We start from the raw sequence: 18,411 nt of genomic DNA on the forward strand, positions 1-18,411 counted from the left end.
TCATTTGCATATGATTTTTCATTTTAGTGTAGATACGATAAAGTAGATGTAGAGAGTCACTGGACATTGGTTTGTAATTAATTCTAGTGGATTGATGTTTATACCAAACGAAAATCAAAATAATCAGGTCATTTCTATACTAGTTAAATATTTATAGAACTATACAGTCAGAAATCTATCAAATGTTGATATATCTGGTTAGAAGGAGCTATTTCTAGACATTCACCATATTATCAATACCCATTCATTCATTCAATCAACAAATATTTCTTGAGCATCCATTGTGTGCCAAGCTCTGTTATAGGCACCAGGTATATCTATTATAAATACCAAAGTCCCTGCTGTCAATGGAGTTTACATTCCAGTGAAACTGAGAAATAAGTAAACAGGTAAATAAAAATGATAATTTCAGATAGTAAGAAACACTATGAAGAAAATAGAAGAGGATATGAGGGAAAATGATGGGGGCAGGAGGAACTTTAACGCTCTTACTGACCCCACTCCTTCATTAAAAAATCAACGAAGATCTCCTTTCCTAAATGTAGAATATTCCTCTGGATTGGGTTTAAAATAAGCAGCAAAAATATGCTTGCCTTAAAGGGAATATTAACTAAGCATTTCCCATCTAAAATAGGGCCAGCCCCAGAAAAATCTTGTCCTGGTTCTGTGTGATCATGGGATGCACAGGAGGAGGGCTCGTTGGGCATCTTCCAACTCCATCCCTGGCCGTTTGCTGCAGCCTCTTTCAGGGTAACACAAAGCTGGGATTCCAATCAGCTGTTTAAGACTGATGAAATAACTGACTTCTGTGGTCTCCCTAGTTCCACGGGACATAGCTTTCCTTTGTTTTATCACAGCCATTGATAAAATTAGGCTAGGTTGATAATACAGGCTGGCATTCAGAAGTTATCAGGAAACTCCCGACATTGGCGGGATCGTTTTCATAATGTTGTCATTTCACTGTCATAAGCAAAAAGGCTCCAACTGGAAAATAATGCCTATTCTGCTTTATCATGTAAATGCAAACCATTGCTGAAGTTCAGAAGCATAAAGCTAGGGAAGTGCGGAGCTCTAACCAGATAGATCCATGTGTCGCTATGGTTAATACGGAAATGATGAACGCAAACTTTATGACTTTGAGACAAGCTGCAATAAAAATTTGGCTCAAGATACGGTTTTCATGAAAAAAAAAAAATTCTTTCAAAAAATCCAGTTTGGGGGAATAAGATTGGGAGGGGGAAAGAGACTGTGAGGTAGGAAGAAGGGAGAATTGTGAAGAGGAAGGAGAAAGTCTGCAAAAAAAGTGGACTCTTAGGAAGAGTCACTGATGTTCAGCCTGGGCCTTGCCCATGAACACATACACCTCTTACAATAAGAAGCCTCTGTACCAACTTGTGGTTGCCAAGGGGGAGGGAGGTGGGGGAGGGATGGATTGGGAGTTTGGGATTAGCAGATGCAAACTATTATATATAGGATGGATAAACAACCAGGTCCTTCTGTATAGCATAGGGAACTATATTCAATATCCTAATATAATAATATAATATCCTATTATAATAGGATAATAGATAATAGGATAAAAGATAGGATAAAAGATAATATCCTATTATCTTTTCCATAATGGAAAAGAATACAAAAAAAAAGAATATATATATATGTATAACTGACTCACTTTGCTGTACAGCAGAAATTAACACAACATTGAAAATCAACTCTACTTCAACAAAATAAATTAAAAAAAAAAAAAAAAAAGAAGTCTCTGTATCAGATTTACATGGAAGTCCTGACAGGTACAACAGTCTTCAATGGAAGCTGCTCCTTCCATAATCACAAAAACAGAACCAGCAAAAAGAGTCCACTTTGAAAGATTTTATTTGGTTTGAGGCAAAATCACATAGGCTCAGTCAGGGGAGCTGTCCCCAGTGTCTTCCCTCAGAACCAGCACAAGGAATGTACTCCTTTCAGTTGGTCCTGAATCCCTGTGGGATACAGGCACCATCAAATGCAGATTGACATCTATTTGTAGCACAACTAAAAAAAGGCAGTTTCATTCTGAATTATTTAACATGGCAACATTTTGCACATATACATCATGCCCAGCTTTATTAGATTAGGCCAACTGAAGAAATATATACACCTGCCTGTCATGTAAAGCCCTTCATCTTGGGGAGCAGACTCTCCAGGGGGACATCCCAGGAGGTAAATTGAATACTGAGTGGCTTATCTTGTGGTGGGGCCTGGATTGGAAATTGAAATTCCTGCATGGACATCGAATTTCACATCAGAAATGAGAACCTGGCTCATCTCTCTTGGTTACCAAGGTACTAATCACTCTAGAAACTTAGATTTACATGACTATAGCTGTTCCATGCCCTTTATGCTGGAGCTGGGCCCTTTGTGATAATGTTCCTCAGGCCCTTTGAGGTCCTCAGATGAAAGGCATTCTACAAACACAAACTATCACTTGCCTAAATCAGCCAAGTAGCTTGATATTATTTCTCTCCATCTTCAGGTTTGTCAGAATGGGACAGGAGAAAGCAAATGGGACACAGGGAGATGAAAGGATGGAGATTAATAGGCAACTGCTTTTCAATCAGATAAGGCATGAGGATGCACAGTTGATAGGCCTGATTTCTATTATGAGAAAAAAATACACCCGGGGTTGTTCTCATTGTACGCAAAATCTCAGAGGAAAATCACTTTCCTAAAAACAGGCTGTATCTCAAATGCTTTTCCTAATTCAAGTTCAGGAAAAAAAAAAAAAAAAATCACTTCATGCCACGTACGAGACCGGCACTAAGAAAATGGGATTGGATTCCTTCTTCCTTCCTCCCCGCCCCCCCTTTTTAACCTTGTTAAAGGAAGAAACTATGCATCTGAAAAGAAAAACACGAAGAGGAGACCCAGTGCCATTACTTTGGAGAGCTGAGAGGTGGAGAATGAAAAAGCCATTGGTCTCAGTTTTACTGCCACAATGGCCTTTTATGAGAGGGATTAGACATGCCAGGAGCTGGCGAAGCATTCACTGGTGCCCGACGACAATCTGGAAGAAGGACGATAAAAATCAGTTTGTCGTAAGGTTAAATCACCAAAGACTTCCTAGATTGGCTTTTCAGATTGTTTTCCCTTTGGAAAGAAGATGAAAAAAAGAAAGAAATATGGGCGAAAAGCTGATTTTTTTTTTTCTTTCCCTTTTTTTCCCCCTCAGTGCAAGATGTAGCATTCAGAAAACATGTTGAGCGAGCTGAAGCATTAAAAAGATCAGTCTTTGGCTGGTGAATGAAAGGCTGTTGTGTGTGTGACTCACATACTAAATGGAAACCTGCCTTCAAAGCCTCTTTTACTGCCTAATTATATATACACAAAATGTAGCTGTCTGTTTCAATCAAATCATAGGAAAAGGAATAAAACTCCTCTAAAGATGCAATTTTCATGGTTTGTCATAACCTTAGAAACACTGCTAATGCAAAAGGAGGAAGTACAGCTGCATGGTCCAGATAAGGCTCCAGTAATTGTTTTTCTTTTAATTATTACTTTATAAAGACATTATACCTCCTACTCTGAAGAAGGAAAATTAGTGTCCTCTGTCTCCTCTTTTTTTCCCCTCCTGCCCATTTTCACACCAAGCTTGTTGATACGCATTTCAGCTGTGGCTAGAAGCCAACGTAGCTATGGAAATAATATTTAGGTAACCACCATAACTACAGGCTCTCAAAGGGCTCCAGGGAGGATGTCTTTTCCAAATTTATGTTTTGAATTGAGTAGAGCCTTCCAAAGCACAAAATTGAGCGCCAGGGATCAAGATAACACACTTAGACCCAAACAACTGTGCGTACTTGGCTTTCATGGAAATAATTTCTATTCATAACAGCGAATATATTTATTTTTTAAAATTAGGAATTGCATGAGCATTTCCATTGTTGTCATCCTTGCTAAAGGATGATGTAATAAAATACACAAAAGGCGTTTTGCTCTCTAACATTTTATATGTACAGATCTTTTTTTGTACGATAACCCGAAACTGTAAAGTTTAATAAGCCATTACTAATTTACATATTTTCATAGATTCAAATCATTAAAATGCAATGATATTTTAATGGCTTAATATATACCTAATCGCAGATTAAAACTTTTTAACACTGGAGACGGTGCTGAACATACTACCAAGGGTACTACCAAGGGATTCCAAGTACCTAATTCAGAAAGCATTGGTAGCTACTAACATTTCTGAGGGAAACATAAAGTTTATCAGTGGATGAGTAAATTGATTATCTTGTAATGTGCTTGTTTTTAAAAAGTCATCAGTTTAACTACACCTACCACTCTTCTCCTTAATCTCTTCCAGCCTACTCCCAGTTCTGTCTCTAGCCCTATTAAATTTGAAGCCTGCTGTATTAATCCATAGAATAAACAACTTGATGAAGAATTCTATGATAATTAACTGGAATGATCATTAAGCTACTCTCAATGACTCTGAAAAATCCTGGGGCATGAGAAATATGGAGAAAATCAGAAACAGGCAAGAACTAAATAAGGCTTATGGTCTAGAAATCACTGCCTACATTCCAAATTCCAAAATGGGATTTGTGACCTATTGAAAACAAATGTGCATAAGTGTTCATAGCAGCACTATTCACAATAGCCAAAAAGTGGAAACAACCCAAATGTTCATCAACAGATAAATGGGTAAACAAATACACACACATACACTCACACACAGGAATATTATTCAGCTATAATAAAGAACAAAGTACTGATATATGTTACAATGTGGATGAACCTTGAAAACATGCTAAGTGGAAGAAGCTAGACATAAAAGGTCACATAATTTATGCCTCCATTTATGTGAAATATCCAGAAGAGGTAAATGCACAGACTCAGAAAGCAAATTGGTGGTTTTAAGGGGTTGAGGGTTGGAGAGAATGGATAATCATACTGTCGTATCTCTAGTTTTCTTTTCCACTGTCATTTCTCTCTTCTGCCTCCTTCTTGCAATTTTAAGGACCCTTGTAATTATACTGGGTCCAGCCAAATAATCCAGGATAGTCTTCCCATCTCTAGGTCCTTAATCTTAACTACATCTGCAGAGTTCCTTTTTCCATGTAAGGTAACATACGCTCAGGTTCTAGGAATTAGTATGTGGACATCTTTGGGAGGGCCATAATTCTTTCCACCACAGGGATACTTGGGAAAGCACTAGGTTTAAGCTGATAAATAAAGATTTAACTTTGAGATGATCGAGAGACATCCAATGCGGATGATGGATCTTTACTTGTATATATGTCTAAAGTTCAGGGGAGAGGTCTTGGCTAGTAGGTATAAATGTGGAAGTCATGGTATTTAAAACCATGGTATAAGGTTTTACCATGGTATTTTCTAGGGAGAGAATGAGATAGAGAAGAATGTCTAAAACCAAGCCCTGAAGCACTCCAGCATTTAGAATTTGGATAGAATAGGGTGAGCCAGCAAAAGAGAAGAGGCAGTCAGGGAATTAGGAGGCAAAGCATAAAAGAACATGGGTATCTTCCAACTAAGAGAAGAAAAGCATTTTAAGAAAGACATTCTTAATGTGGTGAAGAGAGAGAATAAGAGTAGGTCAGAGAAATGACCTTTGAATTTGGCAACAAGAAAACCAATTGGTAAATTTGCTAGAAGATGTTTCTGTGGTATCAGACTGAACAGGATGTGAGAACATGCAGAATGTGAGAGTAGACAGTGTTGTGAGGAAGTCTGGCTATGAAAGGGAAGAGGGAACAGGAGCACCGTTTTTGGAGGTATTAATAAAATCAGGAAAAAGTTTTGTTTTTAATGAGATGGGATATACCAGGTTGGTGGTTCTCAAAATGTGGTCCCCAGACCAGCGGCATCAGCATTAGCTGGGAACTTGTTAGAAATGTAAATGATTGGCTCGCATGTCAGACCTGTTGAATGAGAAATTCTGGGGGTGAGATGTAGCAATCTGTGTTTTAACAAGCCCTTTGGGTGATTCTGGCACAAAATCAGATTTGAGAACAAATACTGCAGTGGTAACGGCTATGATCCAATGAAGAAGGAAGACTGCCACTACAGAAGAGAAGGGATGCCTGAAGTCCGTGAGAAGATATGAGGAGATAATAGGAGAAGTCCTAGTAGAAGGATGGAACATCAAGTGAATTAGGGATGTTTTCCCCTGGAAACATCCCTCTCTTTAAGAAGGAAGGTAAAGAAAATGGATCCAGTGGCAGGTAAGGCTGCATGTAGATCAGTCAACGAGAAGGTAAAAACAAGCCATGACCAAACCATTTCATTTTATTTTAAAAAATGGGATTGGTTAAGTAGGTTGGTATAAAAGCGAATGCTACAAACATTTGATACCTTCATTTCAGCAAGACATATGCCAAATTGCTAATGACATGCTCGGAAAGGATAGAGAAATGAAAACTGGAGGATAGGGGAGTTGAGTGGGTGTGTGCTGGTTAAACCTAGAGAAGATGTCTAAGGGTACAGTAGTGGCAGGTCGCCATATGAGGGCTTCCCTGTCTAACATTTTACCATCTACTTTGCTAAAGACAGAGGAAGTGTGCCTATCAAATTTGAATTTGGTACAAAACTGAGAAGGCAAGCAGATGTATTTGATGACATAATGTAGTTTCAGGACAATCTTGACAAATTAGAATGATGAGCCAGAAAGTGAAGATAAAACTGAACACTTATGTATTCATGATATTTTAATTATTTTTAGTGACCATTTTGGGATGAGAGAACACTAGGATTTGGACTAATAGTTTGTTAGGAGAACACCCTAGGAATTTTAGTGACCTAAAAGTTCCACATGAGCCAAGAAATTCAATCTTAACAAAAGTGAAGTAACCAGATCAAGAGATACTTCTTCCTTTCTCTAATTGTCATTGAATATACAAGGGGGATTGTTTACAGTACCAGAGGACATTGAGGACTAGAGGACATCCTGCATCTTGATATGGGTGAGTGCAGTGAAAAAAGTTTGTAAGTCATGTCATAGGAGGAATTTTGAAGTGACTTGGACTACATTTAATTAAACAGCAAGCATTTCTTGAGCCAGACAAAGCTCTTCATGCTGGGGACAGAATAGAAAACTGGACAAAATCCTTATTCTATCTCATGGTACTTATAATCTCATGGATAGATGAAAATAGATCATAAACAAGAAAACAAACAAATGAAGCAGATAATTTTAAACAGTGGTCATTCCCTAAACAAATTCAGATCATGTCATTCGACTTGTGCATGATGTATCAGTAAGTCTCCATTGCTGGCTGAGATAAATATCAACCAATACCTCGATAAAGCGTTTAGAACCCTCCATAATGAGGGCTGAATTTACCTTATCCCACACTTTTTCCATTTCTATGTCCTAGTGATCTAATTAACAAAGAGGAGGGAATAAGTTTAGTTTTCGCTGTAGTGTTATATTCCATATATTATTGTCTCCATTTCATAGAGAAAAAAGGGAGTTTGTTTGCAAGGTGGCTACAATAATTCCTCCCATTCCCATACTCATGCTTTTCTGCAAAGTGACTTTGCCTTTCCTCCCAAAATGAGGTAGAGTTTATTTCTCCACTCTTTGAATCTGGGCTTGGCCATGAGACTTTCTTTGGCCAATGGGACATGACAAATGTGAGCAGAGGTTTGAAAGTGTTGCAGATGGATTTGCTTTCTTTGGGTTGTGTTTACAACCCTGAGACCACTGTGTGAACAAGCCTAAGCTAGCCTGTTGGAACGGTGATGGGGCAGAGAATGGCGGTGCCCCAGACGAACATGTAAATGAGACCATCTTAGACCAGGCATCCCCATTTGAGCCACTGTCTGACTTAGCTAAATGGGTGATCCCATAGAGACCAGAAGAACTGCCCAGTGGAACCAAGTCCAAATTGCTGACCCACACAATAATAATATTGTTTCTAGCTACCAAGTTTTGGACTGCTTTGTTACACAGCAATAAATAAATGATAGCTAGAGAGAGGCTCAGAGAATTGCTCATAACCTCACAGGAAGTAGTGTTGGAGCTGGGATTCCAACTATTAACTGCACTATCTATTCACTTGCCAGTGTGTACACTAATTCCCCCAAAGTGTCCCAGGAGAGCCACTGGCAAGGTTAAACTATACGTGAGTGAAGAATGCATGAGTGCACACTTAGCGATGATCCAAACTTAGGGAGACAGTTCTCTCAGAGGAACCAGATACGTGGCAATGCGGTTTGCTTGTTAAATAGAGCAATGTCTTATAAAGTCCTTAGCCAAAAAAACAGGTTTGCCCTAGATTTGGAAAAAACCTCTGACCCACTTTTTTCAGCCTCTAGAAAATGAAATACCTTTTTTCAGAAGCCTTTTTCCATCCTTTTAAAGACATCTCCAGACAATCATGTAGATCTGAGCTGAAGAGTGGCTCTGGTCCTTTTGCTCTCGGGTGGCTGGGCAGGGTTCCTCTGGGCTAGCTGGAATGGTAGCACAGGGGGGCAAGAAGAATGGTGAGCTCTGTAATCATGATAAGTGTATCCTAAAGAATCACCGGTAATTGTGCATTTGTTTATTTTTGATAGGGATTAAAATAAGAAGAGGGAACTTGAAGGGACCGTATAAGGCAGAAGATGCAGAGGCTAACTCCATCTTGGCCTTAAAATTTCATCTGGACCTATAGCTTGTTAAAGAATGGTCATGGAGTCATCAGCACTAATGTCTGATGGAGCCTAGGTCCTCTCTGAGAAGCCAAGGATACCACGTGTTCAGTGCAAGTGTACTGAGGGGTTAGCATGTGCAAAGAACAGTAGGCGTTCAGACAAACAGCAAGCTGAGTATGTGTGTGCTGGGTGTGTAGTGAACCCTGGGTTGGACACAGAAGGCTTGAGTCCTTGGATGAGACTATCTACCCCTCAGTAGGTTTCTGGAGGGTAACCTCATGCCAAAGATTTCAGTAAACCTCACTAGTGTGAACTAGTTTTTCTATCAGCACAAATAAAACCTAATTAGAAAGATAAATCTATTATCCTGGAAATGTTAAAGATATTAAAAAACTAGAAATAGGCTTATAGTTAGACCATTCTCTGATTTGAATTCCATGGAACATTGGAGAAATGGGAAAAGCATGGTCTCTGGGTCAGAGTGAACTGAGATCATATCCTGGCTACAATATCGTGTGATGTTGCGACTGTGGGTCTTTGGAAGTAACACAACTGTTATGATTGTGAGCACTGGATAATGTAATGTCTGTTATATGCTTAGTACACTGCCTGGTTCCTTCTGGGTCCAAAATATGTGTCAGTTCCTGAGTATGGTCTAATTTTTTAAAAGATTAACCCAATATTTACATATTATTTTTTGAATAGCAGAAATTAAACACTCTTGGGGGAAAGGGAGAGGAACATATTTGAAAGCAAATCTTGATGCTACAACATGGATGAACCTTGAAAATATTATGTTAAGTGAAATAAGACACAAAAGTACAAATATTGCATGATTCTACTTATACGAAGTACCTAAAATGCCAAACTCATAGAAACAAAGTAGAATAGAGGTTATAGGGGCTGCAGGGAGGAGGGAGAGTTATTGTTTAATGGGTACAGAGTTTCTTTGGGGGATGATGGAAAATTTCTGAAAATAGATAGTGGTGATGGTTGCACAACACTGTGAATGTACTTAACGTCACTAAATGATACAGTTAAAAATGGTTATTAAAATGGTAAATTATGTATATTTTACCACAATAAAAACACATAAAAAAATTTAAGCAAATCTTTGTTAAGCTTTGCATAAATGCTAAGCACTTTCCTATGTGTCACTGAGGATATAAAAAACAAAAAGCCGGGCTTCCCTGGTGGCGCAGCGGTTGAGAGTCTGCCTGCCAATGCAGGGGACACGGGTTCGAGCCCTGGTCTGGGAGGATCCCACGTGCCGCAGAGCAAACTGGGCCCGTGAGCCACAATTACTGAGCCTGCGCATCTGGAGCCTGTGCTCCGCAACAAGAGAGGCCGTGATAGTGAGAGGCCCGAGCACCGCGATGAAGAGTGGCCCCCGCTTGCCGCAACTGGAGAAGGCCCTCGCACAGAAACGAAGACCCAACACAGCCATAAATAAATAAATAAACAAACAAACAAACAAACAAAACAAAAAGCCTCCAAATCTAGGAAGATAGTGTCAAGTCAGCTTGGAAGGTTAGCTTTGAATGTTCAATACTTTTTTTTTTTAATATTCATTCTCTTTGTCATCATCTCCATATCAGGTTGAATGAGAATCGATGGATTGGAAAGCAGTTGGCGCCACCTCTGAGCTTAGAGGTCAAGCTCTCAAAGAGGCTGAACTTTATCCATCCTCTCACTGACTGCACTGGGATCCACGTTACGCTAAGCTGGAATACACATGTGGAAGAACATGGCCACTAGATTGTCTGAATAGGCATAAAAGTTACACATTATACAAGAGGTAACAGTACTGGTGACTATGTCAAGTTTCTTGTAATTGTGACAAGAAAACCCACTCAATCTGGTTTATGCAAAAAACAAAAATGAAAACAAAAACAAGAAACAACAAAAAACAAGGGAACGTATGGGCTTATGCAACTGACTTAGTCCTGGCCTTTTAAGAAGCTTGATCCACCGCTCCCATGACGTCACTAAGGACCCGGGTACTCCCTCCCCCTGTCCTGCCCACCGTATCGCTGCCTTCTTCAGGCTCCACAGGATGGAACTCAGTAATTCCAGGCTCATAGCTCCCAGTGGCAAAACACCTAGAGCTATTCCTTATATCTCACACTACATCATCCAGCAGAAAATAGTCTCCTTTGGGGAGCTCTCAGGAAGAGAAAGGGAACTTCTTTTTACTAGAAGTTCCAGCAAACACCTCTTCACATCTCACTGGCTCTGACTGGGTCACATGCCTATCTCCGAGCTAATCACTGTGACCAGGGAGATGCAGGTGCCCACTGGCTTAAGCTGGGGTTGGGATCACTCCAGGGCTACACTATAGCCTATAAAGGATGGCTCCCTCTGGAGTGGTACAGAGCCCAGCCGGCATAGCCAATCACAACAGCAATCTGAGAATCTATCTCACCTTTTTGCCAAGAGTATTAATTTCTTGAATGCAAGGACTATATTAGCATCCTATATCTACTAGTAGAGTCTGGAACATAATGGCTGCTCAGTAAGTTCTTACTAAATGAATGAATGATTATGAGAATGAACAGAAAACTAGTTAGAAGGCATAAACCTCCCCCAAATGGTGTTCCTGAATTCTACATGTAGTACTGATTTTTCCAATGATTTCTTGATACTGGATGATAACAAATTCTTAAATTTTCAGTATTAATAAAGGTGAGGCCAAGCATAGATGAATACGATTTCAACCCTTTCCTCTATTAGAAGGCAACATTTTTGTATTTCATATTTGCTGTATCTATGTTGTTAGGAAAATTTAGTCCTTGAAATACAAAACTCCATGAGCAAAAACTAAGCTCTTACCTGGGCCTTCTCTCCTTATTCAACACGGGCAAGACAGACACCGACTCTAATGCTTTTTTGTGAGAGTAGTAGTTAGACTATAAACACTAACTTGGTGTGTATTTTTACGATTTAATTTCTCCTTTTTATGGGAATATAAAACGTATTTTTAAAAATAAATAAATCTTTAATGGAAGTGTATGATGGTGACATGGGAAGTATGTAAATCTGTCACATACAATGTAAGAACATATTTAAATATGCACGTTATGAACATTTAAAGCTGCAATGGTTCAAAATAATGTAAGCCTCTCATATGAAACATTTCTTTCCAAATATGAGCCCACTAGCGTCTTAAATACAGATTGCATTATATATATATATATATATATATATATATATATATATATGCAACCAGTAGTAAAATATTTTTAATCAAATATTTGTTCTTAAATTTTCTCTCTTAGACATTATTATTCTGTGTACCAAGTTTACTATTTATTTAGACAGAGAAAAACGTAAAAATTCCTCAAGCCTCTAATTTTTGTTCTCAACGTGAAAACTATCACACAACTGAGAAATACTTTCTCCCCCAGAAACTCTTCCCTAGACTGTCTTTCCTTCTTTTTCTACCTTCTCCCCTTAAACATTCTCATCTTCCCTGACGACTTAACCTGGTATAAGTTAATGGTCCCCAAATCAGTGTATCCAGTCCCAACGTCATTCATGAGTGCCGTGCAGTATGTCCAACATCCTAACAGAAATCAGCATTTGAATGTTCCCACGACCTCGGATGCTTTGCTTAGCGGCATTACCATCTGCACATTCGACGCAGCTAGATCCCTTGGCACCATCTTGTATTCTTTTTTCTCCATCATCTATCCTTGGCTCCCTTCAGGAACTCAGGTGACTATTCCTATCACATCTGGTTCCATAATATATGTCTCTCTCCATTCTAAGGCCAAACATAAGCTGTTATCGCTTTCATGGATGACTGAATCCTCCTCCTTTTTGAAGACAATGATTCTAGTTTCTTACCAATGAAACTGCCATCCAACTTGCCCTCACCCCAAGTTGTATTCAGTTTCTAACTTAATCCGGTTCTTTAAATTTTCCTACTTAAAACTCTTCAAAGACTTCTCGTTGCTTTTAGGATAAAGTACACGTTCAGAGATTTTGCCGTCTGGCTCTAACTTACTGTACAATCTCATCTTCTGCTGCTGCCTTCAGCTCTTGCACAAAAGAATTCAGCTCCAGTCCCATCAAATCACTAATTAGTTTGGGAACACTCACTAGGTCTCCGCCTGGACGGCTTTGCTCACCTTTCTACCCCGGTAAAGTTAATGTCAGTAAAGTCTTTTCTGACTTCCCATCACAATGAATCATTCCTTCCTCTGTACTCCCACAAAACTCTGCTCAGATTGTGCACATCTGGTACCCGTCTCCCTGGGTGGATCCTGCAGTTCTTGGAGGGAGCGGGAAAGGGAGGACCATGTCTGTTTCATCTTCGGGTGAACAGTTCCTAGCCGGTACCTGGTGGGTAGCATGTACAAAAAAATTGTTTAGTGAATGAATCTTCATTCTGAATGCTCAGAAAGACCTTAAATTTGACCTATAAACTTCCAGAGGTAGGAGGAAGGATGCCTACAGATTCACAGAGACGGTACTGACCCCATGTAGTAAAAGCAAGCACGCTGTAAAGTCAAACTGCCGCAGAGTTGGCCCATTTCGCCACAGTCATTTCTCTGTCTTTTAAGAAATGTCTAATTTGAGATCCCTTTCACGTGCTTCCCTTCTAAGGTTTAATGTACGTAATTAATCTTGACTTGCCTTAATACTGCTAGGAATGTGGCAATGACCTCAGCTGAACACTGGCAAAGTGATTAATGTTACATGAACTGGACCTTTTTTTTTTTTTTTAAACTCTAGATTCTGAATAAACACATTCATGCAAGAGTCTGTTGCAGACCTTTGCTCGATAGAAAATGTACCATGATTTCAAGGAGTAATGTTTCAGATGCAATAAACAACGTTAACGGAAACATGGCTCTTGTTAAAGAAAATGCTGTTTCAGGCTAAAGTCCCAGTGATCATAAAAGATATATGATGCAATAAACAAAATGAACCACAGGCAGACAGGTCCATTCGATGACTAACCACTGATTGACTTTTCCAACACTCCTGCACTTTCTGAGAGATAAACTATTCACAAAAGGTCCATGTTAAATATAAGGCTGTCATTTCTTTTTCATGTTTCTGGTGAGGTCCAAGAACAGTAGAGGATCCCCACCCCCACTTCTTTCCTTCTCTTTTTTTTTTCCCTATTGGTTGTTTGTGTTTTTGAATTTTTTATGATGTGGGAAGACTGGCAAACAGTTGCTGTGATTGTCAAATGCCTTAAATCAAGAAGAGAAGATGCAATAAAACACAGTTTCCATGGTAACACATTGTAACCTAGTACCTCTGGATTATGAGCCAGCTCACATCTCTGATCACTACTTGTTGACAGGCATAAATTGACCCTAAAAGCATTAATTTTAGAGATAAAACTGGAATGTGGAGCTAAGTTATAATAATGTTTAAACATTTCCAAGGTAGTGGCAGTAAAGCAACACTGGTTATGTCACAATTTAAATAATGTTAATAAACTAAGCATAAACACTTGAAAAATCTACAAGCTTTTCTCTAAAGATGGTTTAACAAATTTGTATATACTCTTGAGGCTGCAAATGGTAGGTGACGTGTTTTTGGTGGGGTTAAAAGAAATTAAATGGAATGATCCATGGATGTTTTAATGAAGGTATGGTTCCATTATGAAAATGATTTTTAAAAATCTTGATAATAGAGAAGCTCCTAAAATTATCTTAGGACATAAATATACAATGTTTCTGGATATTTCCCAATAGACATAATTTCTTCTTTTTTTTTAATTAGAAGAGACTCAAATAAAATATGAATTATCATATTAGAATGCTTTCAAATGCTTTTTTTTACACAATCACTTCCATGTTCTCATTAGAAGCACTCACACTTCTGTCACATTTTAAGGTTTAAAAAAAAAAAAAATTGATTGTCTTGTGTATATGGCTGCCTCTAGCTGGCTTCAGTTATCCATTAACCAATACAATCAACCATCAAAAGACAATTTTTTTCAAGGCTGTTTGTCACACTTCTAAATATATCTTTATGACAATCAAGAACATATGATATGATATGATTTAATATGATATGACAATAAAGAATTGGTCGATTTCCTCAACATCTAGACTTGATGTAAAAGTCTACTTTATTTCCCTGGTAACTTCTGAGTTCAACTTCCCCGCTAATAATTTTAGAGTGAGAGTGGAAGAAGCAAGGGAAAGACAGGTGGTCTTTCCTCAAGGCTTGACTTTAACTACCTCGAGCCTCAGGGAGGCAGAGAGTGACCAACATGCCTTAGTTTCCAATTCTGTATTGCGGGGATTAGACCCACCCTCCTAAGACTGTTATAAGCATTTACTCAGATGGATGCACACAGGGAGCTTAGAACAGTATTTCGTGCATAGTAAGCCCCTCCCCCATAAAGTAACCATCATCACCATCAACATCATCATCATCATCATCATCATCATCATCATTGTATCTGCCCCCCTCCCAGGGCCTAGCACTGTGCTTCACACCTAGGGGTGCCTAGCAGATGCTTGTTAAATTGAATGAGCCTACTTGTTCAACTGGGTGTTTCTTTTTATGTTGTTGTTGTTGTTTTCTTTGGTTGGTTGGCCGTGCTGAGCGGCATGAGGGATCTCAGTTTCCCAACCAGGGATCAAACCCGTGTCCCCTGCAGTGGAAGCGTGCAGTCTTAACCACTGGACCACCAGGGAAGTCCCCTCAACTGGGTGTTAGAAGAGAATCTACTGTAACTATATTTGCTAGAATATGGAACATTTCCAGGAAATTTGACTAGATTCCTTTTATTCATTTGCACCACACCTCTCAGAGATTCACAAAACACCCGTGAAGAGAGCTCGCAGAGTTAGGCAAGAATCCTGTCTCCCAGTGTTGCTAATCTGTAGGATTAAACCCTTGGGAACACTGCAGGGAATCTGAACCCATGTAACATAGGCTTGTGTTTAACCTATTGACCTGGGAAGGGCATGGATTTAAGAACCCTCCATACTTGCAAGCACCGGCTCAGACATATGCTAGGGACTTTGATTTCCTCTGTTCTTTTCAGTCTAGCTTTTAAAGAATATAACCATTTTAAGAATGAAGAAAGCAATTTGTGACCCTGGATTATATCCACATGGCACTTAGTTTGTCTAAAAAAAATTAACACCTTGACCTATGCATATCCAGCTCTCAATACTACTTGGCATTCCTTTTTTATCCCTAGTCATTTTCCTTTCGCCTTCCCTAATGCATACCCTCAAATGTATCCACCTTTTTAATCTGACATCTATCTTTGTAAATCATAGCCAGTGTCCTTGTCCTGTAGACACAGGGAGAATAAAGGCTGTCATACAATAGCCTGCTGTCTTTTAACAGCATCCTAACATATGAGACGTGCCGAAGTCTCATGCTAGGTACATGCAAAGCCATCAATAAATGTTAGTTCCCTAGTTTAAAGGAAGGAGTTTCCTAGCTTAGAGCAAGACGTTTCCTTGTTTAGAGGAAGAGTGTCCCTCTTTGCTCTTTCTAAAGTTAATCCTTCAACCTATGCACTGAGTTGGTTCCTAACTACCTCCTCCGAGTCCTGTTGTCCTGTTGTCCCTATTTCTCTGTTTTCAGGAGGTTCTCTTTTCTAATTCTTCCCCACGATGGTCTTTCTCCTCCAATCCTCATCTTCCTGCAGAGTTTCTATTTCAATAAAAACACCATCATTCCATCCAGAAGTTTAGGGATTAGCTCTGATACATAATTTTCCATCACTGCCCCTCCTGCCCATGTTCAATCCATCTTTGCCAGTTTTCCTCCATTCCCTTCTCTATTTCCTGTCACTGCCCTAGTTCAGCCCATCAGTGGGATGGGGGTTTGTGGTTGAAAAATGGTGGTACAATGCTGCTTTGGTTTGTGCGTTAGTCTTAATTTAGGATATGTTCTGATAGTTTTGGGAAATGAATACATTTAGAATATGGGGGTGCAGAGTTGCAAAGGATTCCTTCATAATTCCACTCTCATTTTTAGGATTATTGCTATGACACTCTCACCTTTGGACAAATAGCCTTGGAAAAAAGTCCCCCATTATAGGAGCTACATTTCCTTTGTAACAACTGTTTAGCAGACAGCAATGTTCCACTAAAGAAACACTATTTTCTTTATGAGACTGATTATTTCATAGATCCTTTTGCTTTCTGTGGGTGACAAGGCCCAGGGTGTCATTCTTCAGTCTGGCGGATTTCAATACCAAACAAGCTTAACCACCATGGGCTGGCATAGCGAAACAAGAGTGGATTAGTAGCCAACTCACAGTTGCGGTGTTTCTGGGTGACCTACAGCAGTGTAACTTCAAATTTGGCACGTTTTTACTCACTCAGGAGCCTTCCTTTATCCCAGGGAAGTAAGTACTCGACCCAAAGGGCAGCAGGCAATAGATGAAAGGAAGCTAAGCCTCACCCAGTCAGGTCAGCCAACTGAGTGCTTCATGCTTCCAAGCTACCTTTAAAAAGCTTCCTAGGTATGTTAAAGCAAAATCATCTTTTCTCATTGTGTATTACTACACCCTTTTCATTATGTAAGGGTGTTTGAACTTGGTCTCTACATTATCTATATCACTGAAATGCTGATCATCATGCTGTTGCTTTCTCACATTTTTCCTAAAAGGACACAGTTTTCCTATTCTGGAGACGTTTGGAAGCTTGCAATAAAGAAAATCAAGAGCCGGGGTAATTGTCTAGTTTGCAGGCCAGAGACTCCTGAACTCCAAACTCGCTGTTCTGCTTCCCAGCTCCAATGCCCACTGCTGGCTTCCTAACTTTGACTTGTCCTAGGGAGTATTGAACTGTTGTCCACTGAGCCCTCTGGGTAAACCCTACATTTACCTAAAGACAGCACAGGATAAGACGTCACCTCCACTCCTTCCATTTAACCTATATTTCTATCTTTGATCTTCCGATGGCTCTGCTACTAGTAACACCGCATTACTCTAATCATTAAACATTTCTGTGAATCAAAGTTTTCTTTCTGTTTAGAATTCTTTTTTAAAGGACAAGACCTTTGTGTTGTTGATTATTTCCATAATACCTGGAAAACAGCTGATGCTTACTGAGTGACAGTTGATTTAAATTGCCCTCAATTTATTAACTGACAAGTACATACAAACAGCCAGAAGAGAAGAGCCAGTCAACACAATGACATCACATGCCTTCTTTGAATGGCACTTTAAAAAAAAAAAGAATGTGTAGAACTCAATTTGCAATGTCTTAACCCAGCTTTGGAAAACAGCCCCACCATCACCACTAGAAAAAAAAAAAAAAAATGAGATGGTTGAAATTCACATCCATCCAGATTAGGCAAGAAAAGGAAGGGCTGCTTTGCTTTCTTGCCCTTGTGCTGCCTCTTTTCATCATTAGTAATTCTATCCCTCTCTTATCTGATCATGCAGGGACACATTATCTCACTAGCAAATGAATGCACTGTGGAAAAACTCCCCAAATGCAAATGAACAGGAAAGAGTGCTGATAGTGAAGTTAAAGGAGCTCTCTTTTCCCCCTCCCACTGCCTGTGGATGGAGCAGTTATGGAGATTCTGTATCAATTCCACATCTACTTATTCAAACTTTGTCAAGATAAACCTTTTATCTCATTGTTCTGACACTACAGAGAGGAGATAATTTACATGACAGTAATTATGTTGCTATATTTAGGAGTGTGCTCTCTGCCCATTTCTGGTAACTTGCTTTTATATAAAACACTGAATGGGCTTTTCAGAACTTGGAAGGTGTGTGTATGATGCTATTTAAAACATGACAGCTAGAAAGCAGTGCAA

The sequence above is a fragment of the Balaenoptera acutorostrata genome, chromosome 2 (assembly GCF_949987535.1).
Source record: "Balaenoptera acutorostrata chromosome 2, mBalAcu1.1, whole genome shotgun sequence".
Classification (NCBI taxonomy): Eukaryota; Metazoa; Chordata; class Mammalia; order Artiodactyla; family Balaenopteridae; genus Balaenoptera; species Balaenoptera acutorostrata.